The 13,637-nt window shown below is 50.1% G+C and overlaps 1 pseudogene; it reads left to right on the top strand.

The window, feature by feature from the left end:
* The window catches only part of LOC136397456 (probable E3 ubiquitin-protein ligase IRF2BPL), an 83,090-nt pseudogene extending 72,495 nt beyond the window's left edge, over positions 1 to 10,595 (top strand).
* Positions 10,596 to 13,637: the final 3,042 nt, after the last annotated feature.

Here is a 13,637-nt window from a genome sequence, read left to right as displayed (position 1 = left end):
GGTGCTAAGAGCACAGTGTTGTTGCAGGTAGGCACCCCACTTGGCCAGGGTAGACATTTGGGCCATACCACTACGTGGGTTAGTTGCCCAATCTCTCACCCATCCAGCTATAGGGTATGTTGTTTTGACTGTAACTGGTGTTGTGGTTGTAATACTCTCAGTTGCCAGGAGGGCAGCATACACAGCTGCCAGCTGCTTCTCTACTAATAAGTAACAAACTTCAGCACCTTTCCACAATTGGGACCAAAATCCAATAGGTTGCCGTAGGCGCTCTGACCGCTGCCACAAGCCCCATCCAAACCCCTCTGAGGTTACATGAACATCCAGCTCACAGGGTCTGGCAGGATCAAACACGTTCAAGGACTGTGCCACCTTGACAGCTCTCTTAGCAGCTGCAAATGAACCTTGCGCCTGCTCAGTCCAATCCCAGCGAACTCCCTTTCGAATAAGGTTGTACAAGGGGCTTAGTAACTGAGCCAAATGTGGTATAAGTGCTCGCCAATACCCCAACAAACCTAAGAATTCCTGTAACTGTTTTACCGTAGTGGGCACGGGGTATGCTTGAATCTTATCTATAACTGCGTCAGGGATAACTTTTGTCTTACCTGACCAGACAACTCCCAAGAATTTAACAGATAACCGAGATCCTTGTAATTTGTTCTCGTTAACTGCCCAGCCACATGCTTTCAAATGGGATAGCAGGGTAGGGACTGCTTGCTCCAATTCTGAAAGAGAATCACTAGTTAGCATAATATCATCAATATAATGGTACATGTGGACTACCTCTGGCTGTTTCCATTTAGCTAGGTCAGCAGCCACCAGCCCATGGCACAAGGTGGGGCTATGCAAATAGCTCTGGGGTAACACTGTAAAGTTCCATTGTCTCCCTTCCCAACTGAAGGCAAATTGGTCTTGACTCTCTGCGGCTATATCAATAGAGAAAAAAGCATTGGCCAAGTCTGCCACAAAGTGGTATGTCCCCAACTCATGGCTTAGCCGATCCATCATGTTAGCTATCAAGGGAACAGCAGCGTGCAAAGGGGGAACAACTTTATTAAGTTCCCTGTAATCTACTGTCATTCTCCAGGTTCCATCTGCTTTGCGCACAGGCCATACTGGGGAGTTGTAAGGACTGTGTGCTGGCCGGATGATCCCCACCTTTTCTAGTTCAAGGATTGTCCCTGTGACTTCTTCATAACCACCTGGCAGGCAGTACTGCTTGGTGTTAGTCACACGCCGAGGGATGGGTAATTGCAAAGGAGAATGTGATGCGTGTCCCTGCAATACTGCCTTCACAACCCTGATCCGCAGCCGGAACTCCCCAGCTGTAGTTTCCAACCACAGTCCTTGTAAGACATCTACCCCCAAAATATATTCAGGAATAGGAGATACATACACCTTATATGGCTTAGGAGGCAGTCTCCCTATCCCCAATGGAATAGTTATTGGCTTCACTTGAACGGTTTGGCCCCCATAACTGTCAATGGCCACTGGGGTCCCAGCAAACCGCTCTGGGTTTCCATAGAGAAGGGAACATTCTGCACCTGTATCCACCAACGCCAATACCCATTGTACATTGGAAAGGGACCAGTGGATAGCCAGTTCCACATGTGGCCTCCGGTCCCCGCCCATCCCCGTTAGACGGGTCCCTCGGCCTTTTTCCTATTCAAACTGGTACAATGGGTCTTGGGAGTTCTCCTCTCCCTCGGCCATCTCTATCATATAATCTTGTAACCGAGCTGTGAGCGCACCAAACGTTTTATTGGTAGCTGCTGGGGCCTTTCGTCTCAGTGGTTGGAACCTCTGTTATGGCTTAAGCTGCCGCCAAAGCTCCAAAAGAATTTTATTAGACTGGCCATTCAATTTCCCCTTATCTGCTCCAGCCACAATCAAATCTACCCACATCTGCGTTCGGGTAACCTTTACAGGCCCGTTTCCCTTGTTAGTTGGGGGGGAAACATAGGCAGCAGCCCTCACTGCTTTATGATCCCGAGCGGTCTCCAGCTCTCCCAAATCTGCTACCATCTGTGTAACTGCATTGATGGGCTGCCCCACATAGGGGCCCAAGATAGCCACAAGTGACCCAAAAAGGGCTGACAGGGCGCTAGCAAGGACAAATTCCCTCATTTTTGCCGTAAACACTTCCTCGTCTGGCCCACGAGACCCAGGGTTGAAAACAGCATTCTTCATACCTAGTTCCCGAAGGACCTTTACTAAGTCACTGTAGCACTGCCACCGACTCATTGCCCCCGGCAGTTCTCCAGCATTCTGCCAGACCATACAAATGGCAGCCATCACCCATTCTAATAGGGTATGGTCTCCTGGGTTGCCATGGCAGTTCTGAAGACGCTGCCCCAAGGAAGAGTGTGTGGTAATGGCGGCCAATTTCTCCATCTCTGTTCCAGAGAGCATGATGCCATCCACCCCTATATCCCATAATCGTAGTAACCAGGTTACCAGGGATTCAGTAGGTTTCTGCCTAAATTGTGCCCCCCAACTCCATCAGCTCTGCCTGGGTATAGGGCCGGACCACAGAGTGTTCCATTACCTGGGCAGGAGGCTGTGGCTGCCCCTGAGGGACTCTTTGTTGCTGGGTTTTTACCTTCTTGGCGACTACTGGTCGGGCTCTCAGTGTGCGTATGGCAGCTTCAGCCTGAGCCTTCTCATCCTCAGAAGAGGAGTTGCAAGCACCTGCTCCCACTGACTCAAAGCCAATCCACCGGCACGGATGCTGCTGCTCCTTTGGTGACCGTTTACAGCAGCTCCTGTGGCTGCTGGCTTTTGGCCAGAAGCTGAGACTCGAGCTCTTGAATCCGCAGTTGTTTCTCCAACAACTGCCGGTGAAAACGTTCAGCTTCCAGGGTAAACTGCAACTCGTGAACCCGTAATTCCTTCTCCAGTGCTCGCTCCAATTCCAGCCTTTTCTGCCGTTCTATTTGCAATTCATACTGAAGCTTTTGACCTCGGGCAGCTTCTTGCACAGAACTCCTGGTTTCCTCTTGAGTAAAAAACACATAGCCCATGGCCCCTAAAAGGACAGCCATGGGGAGCCAGAGCAGCAACCAGTACTCTATCCCACCCATCAAGGGTGGCGGCCCCATACCAATCTCTGAATCCTGCCAGAAACTACGCCAGTTGTAAGGCCAGGAACTGCCATCGTGGCCATTCACATGCAGGTTCCCATTGGATTCGGGCAGACGATAAAGAAATGGCGGAGTCGGAGGATGGTGGGCCATCCTATTTATTGGTGTCTCACCAAGACAAGCAAACCACAAAAGAAGACAAGGGAAAAGCAGAAAACTAGCTTTTCCCATGAAGGGCAAGGGATCAGGGAAGCCCCTGCAATCGTGATAGCAGGAACTGTGTGAGCAAGCTCCTGGTCTGTCCCACTTTATAGTGTAAAAAACCAAAAACCCCAAGTCCAATATACAAACAAGGAAGTCTCTGATACAAAGCCACTTATCTGAGGCATAATTGGATTCCTCATGAGAGTGCACCACCCAGATCATACAATCAGTCAAGGGTGTGGGGGAAAGCCCAGTCTCAAAACCAAACCCCAGGCTACAATGACTCTGCCTGCCCACAGTCCGTCCCCCACACCCAATGCAAATCACAAGCGAGCAAACACATATATCATATTTACAAACTCATTTGACCAACAGCCACCATCACAGCTGCTTGGCCAATGTAGGTTAGCATTTAATTTGGACAGACAGTAAGGAATCAACAGAGCCAAGAAGTGGTGGACCATTTTCCTTTATTCTAGACTCGTACCAGCCAACAAGTAAAAAACAAACACACGGGGTGCAAAAATCCACTCACATGTTCCTCCAGTTCCACAACCAGTGTTAAGCCTAATCCGGAGGGACTTGAAGCATTGAAGACACGAACAAAATCCATCGATTCCACACCAAAGCTTTATTGTCTAGCTTGGCCAAGCGGCAGACAACTCCAACAGAAATCTGAGGGAGAGCGCGCCGGCCCTTTGTTCTACTTAGTTTTTATAGTTTTGCAAGCGGGAAGTACAGAAGCAAAAATTGCAACTACGTGCCCTTTACCACTATTGGTTATAGTCATATGTCCTTTAACATGATAGGACCATGTTCAATTTGCAAGCCATACATCATTTTGGAGAAAACAAAATTTACAAGTCAACACAATGATAGATAGAAAGATGTCTCTTTACATATTAAAAGGCATTCCTATATTCTCTAATGTTAATCCACCATCCCTCTGTCCAGAGTCACGCACATCAACTATATGCATTCATATAGAAGAGGTAGTTTCCGTGGGGACAAATGCCCACAAATGGCTCATTACTATAAGAAAAGGTTTATTTTGGCTTTTCTCTTCCTGCACCTGGCTAGCCATTCACCCCTTTCCCCACAGGTGTGGTGGAATGTCTGGGAATCCATGTTTTCCTTCCCTTTGCATTTACAATACAATGCCAAGGGCCATCCTGGTTATGCCAATCACACAGTACAGAGATTATTCTCAAAATTTCTCTGCACACCTTAACCCAAATTAATAAAATGTTCTTCAAGCCTTTTAAAATATTAATATCAATTCTGCAGCTTTTGGTACTTTACAACACCTGCGGGTGAGGTGGTACAGAGGCTCCTCAGGGCTCCTCACCAGGAGAATCTTTTCGGTTTTCCTAGAATCAAAGGACCCACCAACCTTATTCACTGAGGAGCCACTGCGCCACTTCAGCTGCAGGTGTTGTAAAGTACCAAAAGCTGCAGAATTGATATTAATATTTTAAAAGGCTTGAAGAACATTTTATTAATTTGGGTTAAGGTGTGCAGAGAAATTTTGAGAATAATCTCTGTACTGTGTGATTGGCCTAAAACCAGGATGGCCCTTGGCATTGTATTGTAAATGAAAAGGGAAGGAAAACATGGATTCCCAGACATTCCACCACACCTGTGGGGAAAGGGGTGAATGGCTAGCCAGGTGCAGGAAGAGAAAAGCCAAAATAAACCTTTTCTTATAGTAATGAGCCATTTGTGGGCATTTGTCCCCACGGAAACTACCTCTTCTATATGAATGCATATAGTTGATGTGCGTGACTCTGGACAGAGGGATGGTGGATTAACATTAGAGAATATAGGAATGCCTTTTAACATGTAAAGAGACATCTTTCTATCTATCATTGTGTTGACTTGTAAATTTTGTCTTCTCCAAAATGATGTATGGCTTGCAAATTGAACATGGTCCTATCATGTTAAAGGACATATGACTATAACCAATAGTGGTAAAGGGCACGTAGTTGCAATTTTTGCTTCTGTACTTCTCGCTTGCAAAACTATAAAAACTAAGTAGAACAAAGGGCCGGCGCGCTCTCCCTCAGATTTCTGTTGGAGTTGCCGCCGCTTGGCCAAGCTAGACAATAAAGCTTTGGTGTGGAATCGACGGATTTTGTTCGTGTCTTCAATGCTTTGAGTCCCTCCAGATTAGGCTTAACATTTTGGGGGCTAGTCTTGGATCGAGGGACCGCCGTCGGTCTGCACACCGGAGCTTTCTTGTTCAACCCTGGGTAAGTAGAACAAGGTCGCGACCGTTTGATTGCCACGCCAGCCCTGGCTGACAAGCCGGGAAGGGGCTGGTGGCCATCTCCCCTTGGACGCGAGGTTAGGAGATTTGGGAGGGCATCCCGCTTTTAGGGAACCCCATTTGAGTTTAGATATTCCGAGTCCAAAGGAAGAGTGGCACCTGTTTGTCTATCTGTTTTTGCTGTTTGTCTATCTGTTTTTGATGTTTTGTCTGTTTTTGATGTTTGTCTATCTGTTTTTGTCACTGCATTTGTCTTGGTCCTATTCTCCCCACAGACATGGGTGGCAGAAGCAGCGAAGGTCCGCAGTCCCCCCTTGAATGTATGATTTCTCATTTTAAACAGGCTTATGTTCCACAGGAGGATGTGTACAGGGAGAAATTCTCCAAGGGCCACCTTTGCATGTTGTGCGAACACGAATGGCCCACATTTGGGTTGTTGCAGGTCCTGTTCTCAATGGAGCAGCAGGAGCGTGTCCGTGCCGAAGCAAGACGCGCTTTCCTGGCGGGCCAGGAAGCCCCAGATATCCCGACGGGGCGGGCAGCCCTAGAAGCGGCACTCCCCACTGAGAGACCTAACTGAGACCCTAACGACAGAGGTGGTAGGGATGCATTCACAACTTACCGCCAGTATCTCCTGGTTGGGATGCGGGCGGCAGCTCGCAAACCCACAAATTTGACCAAAGTAAGTGAAGTAACGCAGGGACCGCAGGAATCCCCTGCCGCATTCTTAGAGCAGCTACTAGAGGCATACCACACCTGGACTTCCATCGATCCCGATGCGGAACCCAATAGGCGTGCGGTTAACCTAGAATTTGTTACCCAGTCGGCCCCAGACATTAGAAAAAAGTTACAGAAATTAGAGGGATTTGATGGGGAAACTAGGGAAAAATTAGTAAGCATAGCCACCCGGGTGTATAACAATAGGGACACTGAAGCAATAAAAGCAGCGAAAGAGACAAGCCGGTCCTTAGTGATGGCCCCACAAGAACAAGGGATTGTAACAAAGCAGGGCAGCAGAAAGCAGCGTAGCCGCGGGGAAACACATAGCCGCTGAGAGCCTCTAGGAAAGGATCAATGTGCCTACTGCCGTGAGCACGGCTACTTCAAGCGGGATTGCCCCAAGTTGAAAGGCAACCAGGGACAAAAACCCAAAGCCCTTCTGTTTGAGGAAGAGAACTGACGGGGCCGGGGCTCAATTCCGCTAAACCCCCTTGAGTTCATGGTCACAGTCCAAGTAGGGGGAAAACCCGTATCCTTCCTTGTGGACACGGGGGTGGAATACTCTATCCTGAAAAAACCCCTGGGGCCCCTCTCCAAGAACACAATCTCCATGCAGGGGCTACAGGGAAAGCCGAAAGATATCCTGGACCACAGCCCGGACGGTGGACCTGGGACGAGGGTTAGTCACTCATTCGTTCATAGTAATGCCCAACTGCCCCTACCCCCTGATGGGACGAGACCTGCGGAAAGTGAGTGCCTCCATCACATTCCAAGGGGGTACAGGAGCCATCACTTTCAACAAACTGGAGACAATCTTGCTACCTGTGTGACCTGCCCTGTATGCCCTGGGCCATGATCTGGGACTTCTCAGAACTTGTATGCCACAGTTGCGTAAACTACAAGGGCACTGATCTCATCCAGTTCGTTATTGAGGCCGCATGCCAGCTGAAGTGGGCGCATGGCTGCTTCCAGGACGGCGTTCCCCCGGGCCGCCGGCGCCGGTCAGGGTCAAGATGGTGGCCCTGTCAGCTAAGGAGGCGGCAGCAGCAGCAGCAACAGCAGCCGCAGCAAAACAGCTCAACCACATCTATGGTTCCAGCAAGCCTACAGTGCTGGCGGCCCCATCCGGCTTGGGGCGCGACGGAACAGCGCAGCCGCTTCAAGTACCCGCCACCACCGGTGAGCCTGGGAAGCAGCTGCCACGCTGCGCAGCTGCCCAATGGTCTGTGGGGTCCAAACGGTTTCCCCAAGCGGGCACCGGAGGAGGGACCCCCACAGCTGAACCGCCAGAGACCCAGCTCATCTTCAGCGGCAGCGGCATCGGTGGCGTCTCAGCGTGGGACGCACGGCGGGCTGGTGACGGGACTGCCCAACCCCCGGGGGGGGGGTGTAGGCCCCCAGCTTACCGTGCCCCCCAACCTGCTGCCGCAGACGCTGGTTAATGGCCCAGCCACCACCACCGCTGTGCTGCCTCCACTGCCGCCCCACGGCCGGGTAGCCGTGGATCCCCGACGCCCGCGCCCCCTAGAGCTCCCCAGGGCCCAGCTTGTCTCGGGGGCGTGACAGGTGTATCTTCCGCATCTTCTTCCGCGTCGTCTTCGACCTTGTGGTCAGTTGCTGAGGTGAGTGTGGGTGCTGGTGGCAAAAGGCCGGGCTCGGTGTCAAACACCGACCAGGAGCAGGAATTGAAGGAGAAGCAGCGTAATGCTGAGGCCCTGGCGGAGCTGAGTGAGAGCCTGCGCAACCGCGCGGAGGAGTGGGCCACAAGCCCAAGATGGTCCATGACACGCTGCTCGTGCTGGCTGGCTGCACGCCCTAGAGGTGCACTTCAAGAAGGACCACTGGCTACTGGGCCGTGTTTTTGCCTTCGACGCTGTGTCCAGGCCCGGCATGAACTACGAGTTGAAGTTGTTCGTTGAGTTTCCCATGGGCTCATGCAACGTGTACTCCAGCGCATCTGGGGTGGTTAAGCAGATGTATCAGGACTGTATGAAGGACTTCGGTCGGGGTCTCTCCTCCGGCTTCAAGTATCTGGAGTATGAGAAGACGCACGGCCCTAGGGACTGGCGCTTACTTGGAGACCTGCTGCCCGAGGCTGTGCGCTTCTTCAAGGAGGGCGTGCCTGGCGCAGACATGCTGCCCCAGCCCTACCTGGACACCAATTGCCCCATGTTGCCCACGGTGCTGGTGAGTCTAAGCCGTGCTCCCAGCGTGCCCCCGGGGACTGGGGCCCTACCCCCCCCCCCCCCCCCCCCCCCCCCCGCCACCCCCTCGGGCCGGCGCAGCCGCCAGCCTACACAAGAGGAAGCCATCCCCCAAGCCTCCGGACTCCGCTGAGGGCGCCCTGAAGCTGGATGAGGAGTAGCAGAGGCAGCAGTGGAAGGAGCTGGAGCAAAAGTGGGAGAAACAGATGCTGACCCAGGAGCTGGAGCAGCTGCTGGAGGAGGATTCAGAGGTTCGTGAGTTGCAGATTGCCCTGGACGTTGTGGAAAGCCAGCAACAACGGGAGGCCAGGGCTGAGGCCGGAGCTGGGGCTGCAAGGTGTGTGGAGCAGAAGGTGGCAGTGGCCCGGGGCTCGATTCCGGCAGCAGGAGCTGCTGTTTTCAGTTCCTCTTTGGAGGATGAGGAGAATAGGGCTGGAGTTGCAATCCGCAGTCTCCATAAAATGAGAGCCCAGCAGCAAGGAGTACCTACTACGGACCTGGTGGGTCTGCAATTTTGGGACATAGGGCTGGACGCCATCATACTCTCCAGAGCAGAGATAGAAATGCTGACTGCCATTGCCACGTGCTCCTCTTTGGGACAGTTAAGACCTGCCAGAATGGCAGGGATGAGGGGGGTGGCTGACACCCCGTGTGCGTGGACTGATATCCTGGACTACGACCGGAGTGGGCACTGGCTCCTTTGTTGGATGGACTTATGGATTTTGGACAATGTGAAATACCCTGATGGGGGTGGGGGGTGGCTTTGCTGGAAGCACTCCCCTGACCCGGGAAGTTTTTCCCATGGCTAGAAAGAAGACCGAGGACATTTTGTGCTTTGGGCTAAGTGCTCAGAGACTGGTGAAGTGTACTTTTGTGATTGTTGAAACTGTATGATTTGTGCTGTTGTAATTTATGTAATGTGCCTAATTTCCTTGCACAAGGATGCCGGTGGGGTAGATTGTGAGTAGTAAAGTGAGCATAGGAATGGATTGTTGGGCAAATAAAATATATTATGCTCACTTTATTAAAAATGGCACTGCCCACATGGAAGCCTGTCACCCAGATAATATTAAAGTGTGTTGGGGGTGGGCTGTGGGCAGGCAGGATCCTTGTAGCGTGGGGCTTGGTTTTAGGACTAAGCCTTTCCCACCCTTTTTGATGTGGTGTGGAGCAATCCTATCATGCCCCAGATCTGTCCTTTTGGGGACTGTAGGCTGGCTGACTTTTACAGCCATGCGTGAGGAAACCAAGAATTCTGTGAAAAAGGCTGCCTGGGACCTGCACACCGAGCAGTGGATGGCGAACCAGAGCGAGGCACTAAAGCTGACCGTGTCGGCTGGGGGCTTTGCAGCACTAGGGCATGCAGCTGGGGGTCCGTCCCCACCTCCTCCACCCCTGGGACATCTGGAATCAGGTATATAGGTTTGAGCCTTGAGCCTTGAGCCTCGGTGGAAGGGCCCATTCCCGGTGGTCCTCAGTACCCCCATGGCTGTAAAGGTTGCTGGCCATGCAACGTGGATTCGAGCTCACATCAAGCCAGTTCCTGATCAAGCTGACACAGCTCAATGGAGGGCTCAGCCGGACTCCGAAAATCCACTCAAGGGCTCTTCAGGAACTCATTGACCAAGACATCGCCGCCCTTGAGAGCTCAATCCGAGTTCTCGAGAAATCCTTGGGCTCCCTGGCAGAGGTTGCACTGCAGAATGGAAGGGAACTCGACCTGCTGTTCCTGTGCCAAGGAGGACTGTGTGCAGCTCTCCAAGAGCAATGCTGTTTCTTTGCTAACCATTCCGGGTCATCCGCCAATCTCTGGACCTTCTCAGAGACCGCCTGGAGAAACGCCATTTGGACAGAGAAGCACATGGACTTTGGGTCCCCGGGTTTACCTGGCCCTCATGGGCCACTACATTGCTCTCCTCCCTTGCAGGTCCCATTCTGGTGCTCCTTGCCATGCTCCTGATCGGCCCCTGTGTTCTACGCATGGTGGCCACCCTGGTCAAACACCAGCTAGGGGCCGCCAACCTCCTGGTCCTTCGACCCATGCTTCAGCCCACCTACCAGCCTCTCCCCTTGGTAGATACCGCGTCTTATCCTCCCATTCAGAGGGGGGAATGAGGAGCCACTGCGCCACTTCAGCCATAGGTGTTGTAAAGTACCAAAAGCTGCAGAATTAATTTTTTTTTTTTTTGTATTTTTCTGAAGCTAGAAACGGGGAGAGACAGTCAGACAGACTCCCACATGCGCCCGATCCACCCGGCACGCCCACCAGGGGGCGACGCTCTGCCCACCAGGGGGCGACACTCTGCCCACCAGGGGGCGATGCTCTGCCCCTCCAGGGCATCGCTCTTTTGCGACCAGAGCCACTCTAGCGCCTGGGGTAGAGGCCAAGGAGCCATCCCCAGCGCCCGGGCCATCTTTGCTCCACTGGAGCCTCGGCTGCGGGAGGGGAAGAGAGAGACAGAGAGGAAGGAGACGGGGAGGGGTGGAGAAGCAGATGGGCTCTTCTCCTGTGTGCCCTGGCTGGGAATCGAACCCGGGACTTCTGCACGCCAGGCCGATGCTCTACCACTGAGCCAACCGGCCAGGGCCTAATATTAATATTTTAAGAGGCTTGAAGAACATTATATTAATTTGGGTTAGGGTGTTCAGAGAAATTTTGAGAATAATCTCTGTACTGTGTGATTGGCCTAAAACCAGGATGGCCCTTGGCATTGTATTGTAAATGTAAAAGGAAGGAAAACATGGATTCCCAGACATTCCATCACACCTGTGGGGAAAGGGGTGAATGGCTAGCCAGGTGCAGAAAGAGAAAAGCCAAAATAAACCTTTTCTTATAGTAACGAGCTATTTGCGGGTATTTGTCCCCACGGAAACTACCTCTCTTATTTGAATGCATGTAGTTAATGTGTGTGACTCTGGACAGACAGATGGCAAATAAACATTAGAGAATATAGGAATGTCTTTTAATATGTAAAGAGACATCTTTCTACCATTGTGTTGACTTATAAATTTTATTTTCTCCAAAATGATTTATGGCTTGCAAATTGAACATGGTCCTATCATGTTAAAGGACATATGACTATAATCAATAGTGGTAAAGGGCACCTAATTGCATTTTTTGCTTCTGTACTTCCCACTTGCAAAATTATAAAAACTAAGTAGAACAAAGGGCCTGTGCGCTCTCCCTCAGAGTTCTGTCAGAGTTACCGCCGCTTGCCCAAGCTAGACAATAAAGCTCTGGTGTGGAATCAATGGATTTTGTTTGTGTCTTTGATGCTTTGAGTCCCTCTGGATTAGGCTTAACATTCACCTCTGTTTCCCATCTCCTTCTGCACAAACTGGCTTCTCGTTCAGCATTCCGCCATTTTGGCTGCCTCCTCTCCTCCTTGTGGCCTCCCTGTCTTGCTACAACGTGGGTTTTTCCTCCCTACCACGGCATGGTCTCCTCCAAATGGCCTCCTAGCTCCTCCTTTTAAAACTTTTCCCCAGGACAACCCCTTCCTCCAGCACACATTAGTATAACCAAGCCCCTTCCCAAGCATGAACGGCAATTAGCTGTATCACGTGAGAGCATCACCACATGAGAGTAGCAGCCATCTTTAACAATAAGAGTGAGAAAAAAACAGAAAATAGAGATTTTACAACTCATTCGCCCAACAGTGATGTGTGTGAAGTGGATGACCTTCTACAGAAGTTTGCATAAATGATTCCTTTCTTTGGCTCTGTGGATTTCATGGATTATTCTAGGTCCTTAACAGGGTAGTAAATCCTGTGGTTTTCAGATTATTCTTAAGATGTCCACTTAGGGCTATTTGTCCTCCCTGAAATTTTGATGTGTTGTTACTATTTTTTTACTTTTAAGTCATTTTTCCAGCTCCAGTGGTGATTTCCTGTTAAAGCATTCAGAGGTGCATTCCATGCCCATTATGCATAACAACTTTCTAGTTTTCTTTATAATGCAGATGCCTGCCTTTGCTGCTGTCACAGGACACAGCCGGTATAGGGCTGCAATCCTGGGAGGTTTGTGGGAATTCTGTTCCAAGTACTGAGGAGTAGGAGTGAAATCGGTTTCATATATGTCTCTCTGCTGCCATCTGGTGGATGCATGTGGAAATTACATCTTAGTGTTTTTCAAGGAAATGCATTGGCTCTGGTGGATTCTTTCCATGTTGAAGCCATTATTATTCAGAAGAGTGCTTCATAAATCATAAGGGCTTTCTAGTTATCTTTATTTGCTGATTCCCACATTGAACCGTATGAGAGCAAAAAACGTCCTGCTTATAATTTCCATTCTCTGAAATCTCTTGAAACTTGCTTTTGTGTACAATATGGTCACTTCAGAAATATTCTGTTGCCTTAGCCAGTGGACCAGTTGGGTGTCAGACATGATTTGCAACCATCCCACCAGCTTAAGGACAGGTGCCTTTCTGTTGTGAATTTCGTGCTAGTTAGGAAAGTAATTAGTTACTGTAATGTTGTTTGAACATTACAGACCCGATGATCTTAATCACATTAGCTTATGCTCATGGTGAGTTTCCACTTCCTTTTTTTCCCCCCTAAAATGAAAGCAAGAAATAGTGTAGAATTTGTACCCTCTGAAGTGTTTTGAAAACTGCTCCCTAGTGCGACATAGCCAATACAGTGAGCATCCCAGTGTACTTCTCCGCTGCTGTTCCATGCTCCTGTGGGAATAACACGCGGGTGAACCTTGAGGAAGAAGGCTTGTCGGTTTAAGTTAATTTTCTTAAAGTCACAATCAATTGTTTGCTCATGCTTTTAGGGTTTTTATATGCTTTCAGAGTTTTTGCAGGATGTGGTTTGGTTGTTATGGTTGTACGCTTTGTTCATGAGTAGGGCGGCTGTGTTGATTTTCCTAGTGTGAAGAAGAATTGGTGTGTTTTTTCATATATGCCTGATTTGTGAGCATGACAGCTGTATCCATTTTCTCCTTACCCATCTCCTGCTACCCTTCTGTTGTTGGTAGCTGCCAGTGTTTTCTCTCCCTTGTGTGTTCTCATTCAAATACATTGATTTTACTGGAGGTTTGGATCTAAAGGCTCAGTCTTTTCCTTCGATTTACTTGTCCCAAAGACATTTTGTGTTTTTACAGTGTGTGTTTTTACTCTTTCCCTACTGGGATATGTTTCCTATAGACAG

The sequence above is a fragment of the Saccopteryx leptura genome, chromosome 3 (genome assembly GCF_036850995.1).
Source record: "Saccopteryx leptura isolate mSacLep1 chromosome 3, mSacLep1_pri_phased_curated, whole genome shotgun sequence".
NCBI lineage: Eukaryota > Metazoa > Chordata > Mammalia > Chiroptera > Emballonuridae > Saccopteryx > Saccopteryx leptura.
The sequence above is the reverse complement of the archived record's forward strand: the minus strand, read 5'-3'. Positions and strand labels throughout refer to the sequence as shown.